Source organism: Salvelinus fontinalis, chromosome 20, assembly GCF_029448725.1.
Source record: "Salvelinus fontinalis isolate EN_2023a chromosome 20, ASM2944872v1, whole genome shotgun sequence".
NCBI classification, from domain to species: domain Eukaryota; kingdom Metazoa; phylum Chordata; class Actinopteri; order Salmoniformes; family Salmonidae; genus Salvelinus; species Salvelinus fontinalis.
The window spans coordinates 43,179,683-43,187,706 of NC_074684.1; positions in this window are offsets into that span (position 1 = coordinate 43,179,683).

Genomic DNA, 8,024 nt, shown 5'->3' on the forward strand with positions numbered 1-8,024 from the left:
TACTGTAGTAGGTCAAACCTGTCCACGCGTCGTTTGACGTACAGTACCAACATATAGCTACTGTAGTAGGTCAAACCTGTCCACGCGTCGTTTGACGTACAGTACCAACATATAGCTACTGTAGTAGGTCAAACCTGTCCACGCGTCGTTTGACGTACAGTACCAACATATAGCTACTGTAGTAGGTCAAACCTGACCACGCGTCGTTTGACGTACAGTACCAACATATAGCTACTGTAGTAGGTCAAACCTGACCACGCGTCGTTTCACGTACAGTACCAACATATAGCTACTGTAGTAGGTCAAACCTGACCACGCGTCGTTTCACGTACAGTACCAACATATAGCTACTGTAGTAGGTCAAACCTGTCCACGCGTCGTTTGACGTACAGTACCAACATATAGCTACTGTAGTAGGTCAAACCTGACCACGCGTCGTTTGACGTACAGTACCAACATATAGCTACTGTAGTAGGTCAAACCTGACCACGCGTCGTTTGACGTACAGTACCAACATATAGCTACTGTAGTAGGTCAAACCTGTCCACGCGTCGTTTGACGTACAGTACCAACATATAGCTACTGTAGTAGGTCAAACCTGTCCACGCGTCGTTTGACGTACAGTACCAACATATAGCTACTGTAGTAGGTCAAACCTGTCCACGCGTCGTTTGACGTACAGTACCAACATATAGCTACTGTAGTAGGTCAAACCTGACCACGCGTCGTTTGACGTACAGTACCAACATATAGCTACTGTAGTAGGTCAAACCTGTCCACGCGTCGTTTGACGTACAGTACCAACATATAGCTACTGTAGTAGGTCAAACCTGTCCACGCGTCGTTTGACGTACAGTACCAACATATAGCTACTGTAGTAGGTCAAACCTGACCACGCGTCGTTTGACGTACAGTACCAACATATAGCTACTGTAGTAGGTCAAACCTGACCACGCGTCGTTTGACGTACAGTACCAACATATAGCTACTGTAGTAGGTCAAACCTGTCCACGCGTCGTTTGACGTACAGTACCAACATATAGCTACTGTAGTAGGTCAAACCTGTCCACGCGTCGTTTGACGTACAGTACCAACATATAGCTACTGTAGTAGGTCAAACCTGTCCACGCGTCGTTTGACGTACAGTACCAACATATAGCTACTGTAGTAGGTCAAACCTGACCACGCGTCGTTTGACGTACAGTACCAACATATAGCTACTGTAGTAGGTCAAACCTGTCCACGCGTCGTTTGACGTACAGTACCAACATATAGCTACTGTAGTAGGTCAAACCTGTCCACGCGTCGTTTGACGTACAGTACCAACATATAGCTACTGTAGTAGGTCAAACCTGACCACGCGTCGTTTGACGTACAGTACCAACATATAGCTACTGTAGTAGGTCAAACCTGACCACGCGTCGTTTGACGTACAGTACCAACATATAGCTACTGTAGTAGGTCAAACCTGTCCACGCGTCGTTTGACGTACAGTACCAACATATAGCTACTGTAGTAGGTCAAACCTGTCCACGCGTCGTTTGACGTACAGTACCAACATATAGCTACTGTAGTAGGTCAAACCTGTCCACGCGTCGTTTGACGTACAGTACCAACATATAGCTACTGTAGTAGGTCAAACCTGTCCACGCGTCGTTTGACGTACAGTACCAACATATAGCTACTGTAGTAGGTCAAACCTGACCACGCGTCGTTTGACGTACAGTACCAACATATAGCTACTGTAGTAGGTCAAACCTGACCACGCGTCGTTTGACGTACAGTACCAACATATAGCTACTGTAGTAGGTCAAACCTGTCCACGCGTCGTTTGACGTACAGTACCAACATATAGCTACTGTAGTAGGTCAAACCTGTCCACGCGTCGTTTGACGTACAGTACCAACATATAGCTACTGTAGTAGGTCAAACCTGTCCACGCGTCGTTTGACGTACAGTACCAACATATAGCTACTGTAGTAGGTCAAACCTGTCCACGCGTCGTTTGACGTACAGTACCAACATATAGCTACTGTAGTAGGTCAAACCTGTCCACGCGTCGTTTGACGTACAGTACCAACATATAGCTACTGTAGTAGGTCAAACCTGTCCACGCGTCGTTTGACGTACAGTACCAACATATAGCTACTGTAGTAGGTCAAACCTGTCCACGCGTCGTTTGACGTACAGTACCAACATATAGCTACTGTAGTAGGTCAAACCTGTCCACGCGTCGTTTGACGTACAGTACCAACATATAGCTACTGTAGTAGGTCAAACCTGTCCACGCGTCGTTTGACGTACAGTACCAACATATAGCTACTGTAGTAGGTCAAACCTGTCCACGCGTCGTTTGACGTACAGTACCAACATATAGCTACTGTAGTAGGTCAAACCTGTCCACGCGTCGTTTGACGTACAGTACCAACATATAGCTACTGTAGTAGGTCAAACCTGTCCACGCGTCGTTTGACGTACAGTACCAACATATAGCTACTGTAGTAGGTCAAACCTGTCCACGCGTCGTTTGACGTACAGTACCAACATATAGCTACTGTAGTAGGTCAAACCTGTCCACGCGTCGTTTGACGTACAGTACCAACATATAGCTACTGTAGTAGGTCAAACCTGTCCACGCGTCGTTTGACGTACAGTACCAACATATAGCTACTGTAGTAGGTCAAACCTGACCACGCGTCGTTTGACGTACAGTACCAACATATAGCTACTGTAGTAGGTCAAACCTGTCCACGCGTCGTTTGACGTACAGTACCAACATATAGCTACTGTAGTAGGTCAAACCTGTCCACGCGTCGTTTGACGTACAGTACCAACATATAGCTACTGTAGTAGGTCAAACCTGTCCACGCGTCGTTTGACGTACAGTACCAACATATAGCTACTGTAGTAGGTCAAACCTGTCCACGCGTCGTTTGACGTACAGTACCAACATATAGCTACTGTAGTAGGTCAAACCTGTCCACGCGTCGTTTGACGTACAGTACCAACATATAGCTACTGTAGTAGGTCAAACCTGTCCACGCGTCGTTTGACGTACAGTACCAACATATAGCTACTGTAGTAGGTCAAACCTGTCCACGCGTCGTTTGACGTACAGTACCAACATATAGCTACTGTAGTAGGTCAAACCTGTCCACGCGTCGTTTGACGTACAGTACCAACATATAGCTACTGTAGTAGGTCAAACCTGTCCACGCGTCGTTTGACGTACAGTACCAACATATAGCTACTGTAGTAGGTCAAACCTGTCCACGCGTCGTTTGACGTACAGTACCAACATATAGCTACTGTAGTAGGTCAAACCTGTCCACGCGTCGTTTGACGTACAGTACCAACATATAGCTACTGTAGTAGGTCAAACCTGTCCACGCGTCGTTTGACGTACAGTACCAACATATAGCTACTGTAGTAGGTCAAACCTGTCCACGCGTCGTTTGACGTACAGTACCAACATATAGCTACTGTAGTAGGTCAAACCTGTCCACGCGTCGTTTGACGTACAGTACCAACATATAGCTACTGTAGTAGGTCAAACCTGACCACGCGTCGTTTGACGTACAGTACCAACATATAGCTACTGTAGTAGGTCAAACCTGTCCACGCGTCGTTTGACGTACAGTACCAACATATAGCTACTGTAGTAGGTCAAACCTGACCACGCGTCGTTTGACGTACAGTACCAACATATAGCTACTGTAGTAGGTCAAACCTGTCCACGCGTCGTTTGACGTACAGTACCAACATATAGCTACTGTAGTAGGTCAAACCTGACCACGCGTCGTTTGACGTACAGTACCAACATATAGCTACTGTAGTAGGTCAAACCTGACCACGCGTCGTTTGACGTACAGTACCAACATATAGCTACTGTAGTAGGTCAAACCTGTCCACGCGTCGTTTGACGTACAGTACCAACATATAGCTACTGTAGTAGGTCAAACCTGTCCACGCGTCGTTTGACGTACAGTACCAACATATAGCTACTGTAGTAGGTCAAACCTGTCCACGCGTCGTTTGACGTACAGTACCAACATATAGCTACTGTAGTAGGTCAAACCTGACCACGCGTCGTTTGACGTACAGTACCAACATATAGCTACTGTAGTAGGTCAAACCTGTCCACGCGTCGTTTGACGTACAGTACCAACATATAGCTACTGTAGTAGGTCAAACCTGTCCACGCGTCGTTTGACGTACAGTACCAACATATAGCTACTGTAGTAGGTCAAACCTGACCACGCGTCGTTTGACGTACAGTACCAACATATAGCTACTGTAGTAGGTCAAACCTGACCACGCGTCGTTTGACGTACAGTACCAACATATAGCTACTGTAGTAGGTCAAACCTGTCCACGCGTCGTTTGACGTACAGTACCAACATATAGCTACTGTAGTAGGTCAAACCTGTCCACGCGTCGTTTGACGTACAGTACCAACATATAGCTACTGTAGTAGGTCAAACCTGTCCACGCGTCGTTTGACGTACAGTACCAACATATAGCTACTGTAGTAGGTCAAACCTGACCACGCGTCGTTTGACGTACAGTACCAACATATAGCTACTGTAGTAGGTCAAACCTGTCCACGCGTCGTTTGACGTACAGTACCAACATATAGCTACTGTAGTAGGTCAAACCTGACCACGCGTCGTTTGACGTACAGTACCAACATATAGCTACTGTAGTAGGTCAAACCTGACCACGCGTCGTTTGACGTACAGTACCAACATATAGCTACTGTAGTAGGTCAAACCTGTCCACGCGTCGTTTGACGTACAGTACCAACATATAGCTACTGTAGTAGGTCAAACCTGTCCACGCGTCGTTTGACGTACAGTACCAACATATAGCTACTGTAGTAGGTCAAACCTGTCCACGCGTCGTTTGACGTACAGTACCAACATATAGCTACTGTAGTAGGTCAAACCTGTCCACGCGTCGTTTGACGTACAGTACCAACATATAGCTACTGTAGTAGGTCAAACCTGTCCACGCGTCGTTTGACGTACAGTACCAACATATAGCTACTGTAGTAGGTCAAACCTGTCCACGCGTCGTTTGACGTACAGTACCAACATATAGCTACTGTAGTAGGTCAAACCTGACCACGCGTCGTTTGACGTACAGTACCAACATATAGCTACTGTAGTAGGTCAAACCTGACCACGCGTCGTTTGACGTACAGTACCAACATATAGCTACTGTAGTAGGTCAAACCTGTCCACGCGTCGTTTGACGTACAGTACCAACATATAGCTACTGTAGTAGGTCAAACCTGTCCACGCGTCGTTTGACGTACAGTACCAACATATAGCTACTGTAGTAGGTCAAACCTGTCCACGCGTCGTTTGACGTACAGTACCAACATATAGCTACTGTAGTAGGTCAAACCTGTCCACGCGTCGTTTGACGTACAGTACCAACATATAGCTACTGTAGTAGGTCAAACCTGTCCACGCGTCGTTTGACGTACAGTACCAACATATAGCTACTGTAGTAGGTCAAACCTGTCCACGCGTCGTTTGACGTACAGTACCAACATATAGCTACTGTAGTAGGTCAAACCTGTCCACGCGTCGTTTGACGTACAGTACCAACATATAGCTACTGTAGTAGGTCAAACCTGACCACGCGTCGTTTGACGTACAGTACCAACATATAGCTACTGTAGTAGGTCAAACCTGTCCACGCGTCGTTTGACGTACAGTACCAACATATAGCTACTGTAGTAGGTCAAACCTGTCCACGCGTCGTTTGACGTACAGTACCAACATATAGCTACTGTAGTAGGTCAAACCTGTCCACGCGTCGTTTGACGTACAGTACCAACATATAGCTACTGTAGTAGGTCAAACCTGTCCACGCGTCGTTTGACGTACAGTACCAACATATAGCTACTGTAGTAGGTCAAACCTGTCCACGCGTCGTTTGACGTACAGTACCAACATATAGCTACTGTAGTAGGTCAAACCTGTCCACGCGTCGTTTGACGTACAGTACCAACATATAGCTACTGTAGTAGGTCAAACCTGTCCACGCGTCGTTTGACGTACAGTACCAACATATAGCTACTGTAGTAGGTCAAACCTGTCCACGCGTCGTTTGACGTACAGTACCAACATATAGCTACTGTAGTAGGTCAAACCTGTCCACGCGTCGTTTGACGTACAGTACCAACATATAGCTACTGTAGTAGGTCAAACCTGTCCACGCGTCGTTTGACGTACAGTACCAACATATAGCTACTGTAGTAGGTCAAACCTGTCCACGCGTCGTTTGACGTACAGTACCAACATATAGCTACTGTAGTAGGTCAAACCTGTCCACGCGTCGTTTGACGTACAGTACCAACATATAGCTACTGTAGTAGGTCAAACCTGTCCACGCGTCGTTTCACGTACAGTACCAACATATAGCTACTGTAGTAGGTCAAACCTGTCCACGCGTCGTTTGACGTACAGTACCAACATATAGCTACTGTAGTAGGTCAAACCTGTCCACGCGTCGTTTCACGTACAGTACCAACATATAGCTACTGTAGTAGGTCAAACCTGTCCACGCGTCGTTTGACGTACAGTACCAACATATAGCTACTGTAGTAGGTCAAACCTGTCCACGCGTCGTTTGACGTACAGTACCAACATATAGCTACTGTAGTAGGTCAAACCTGTCCACGCGTCGTTTCACGTACAGTACCAACATATAGCTACTGTAGTAGGTCAAACCTGTCCACGCGTCGTTTGACGTACAGTACCAACATATAGCTACTGTAGTAGGTCAAACCTGTCCACGCGTCGTTTCACGTACAGTACCAACATATAGCTACTGTAGTAGGTCAAACCTGTCCACGCGTCGTTTCACGTACAGTACCAACATATAGCTACTGTAGTAGGTCAAACCTGTCCACGCGTCGTTTCACGTACAGTACCAACATATAGCTACTGTAGTAGGTCAAACCTGACCACGCGTCGTTTCACGTACAGTACCAACATATAGCTACTGTAGTAGGTCAAACCTGACCACGCGTCGTTTCACGTACAGTACCAACATATAGCTACTGTAGTAGGTCAAACCTGACCACGCGTCGTTTCACGTACAGTACCAACATATAGCTACTGTAGTAGGTCAAACCTGTCCACGCGTCGTTTCACGTACAGTACCAACATATAGCTACTGTAGTAGGTCAAACCTGTCCACGCGTCGTTTCACGTACAGTACCAACATATAGCTACTGTAGTAGGTCAAACCTGTCCACGCGTCGTTTCACGTACAGTACCAACATATAGCTACTGTAGTAGGTCAAACCTGTCCACGCGTCGTTTCACGTACAGTACCAACATATAGCTACTGTAGTAGGTCAAACCTGTCCACGCGTCGTTTCACGTACAGTACGAACATATAGCTACTGTAGTAGGTCAAACCTGTCCACGCGTCGTTTCACGTACAGTACCAACATATAGCTACTGTAGTAGGTCAAACCTGTCCACGCGTCGTTTCACGTACAGTACCAACATATAGCTACTGTAGTAGGTCAAACCTGTCCACGCGTCGTTTCACGTACAGTACCAACATATAGCTACTGTAGTAGGTCAAACCTGTCCACGCGTCGTTTCACGTACAGTACCAACATATAGCTACTGTAGTAGGTCAAACCTGACCACGCGTCGTTTCACGTACAGTACCAACATATAGCTACTGTAGTAGGTCAAACCTGACCACGCGTCGTTTCACGTACAGTACCAACATATAGCTACTGTAGTAGGTCAAACCTGACCACGCGTCGTTTGACGTACAGTACCAACATATAGCTACTGTAGTAGGTCTATGTGCTGTAAAACCTTGGTAGAGCATGGGAGAAGTAGGTGGTGGTGCACGTGTGAATTTAATTTATTTTTTTGGGTCTTCAGACCAATACCTCTTCTCACTTACATCGTTTTTTAAAAAGGTTTTAATTATAGTTGTCTTGATTTAGACACTGAGATACGACCTATTAACCTCTCATA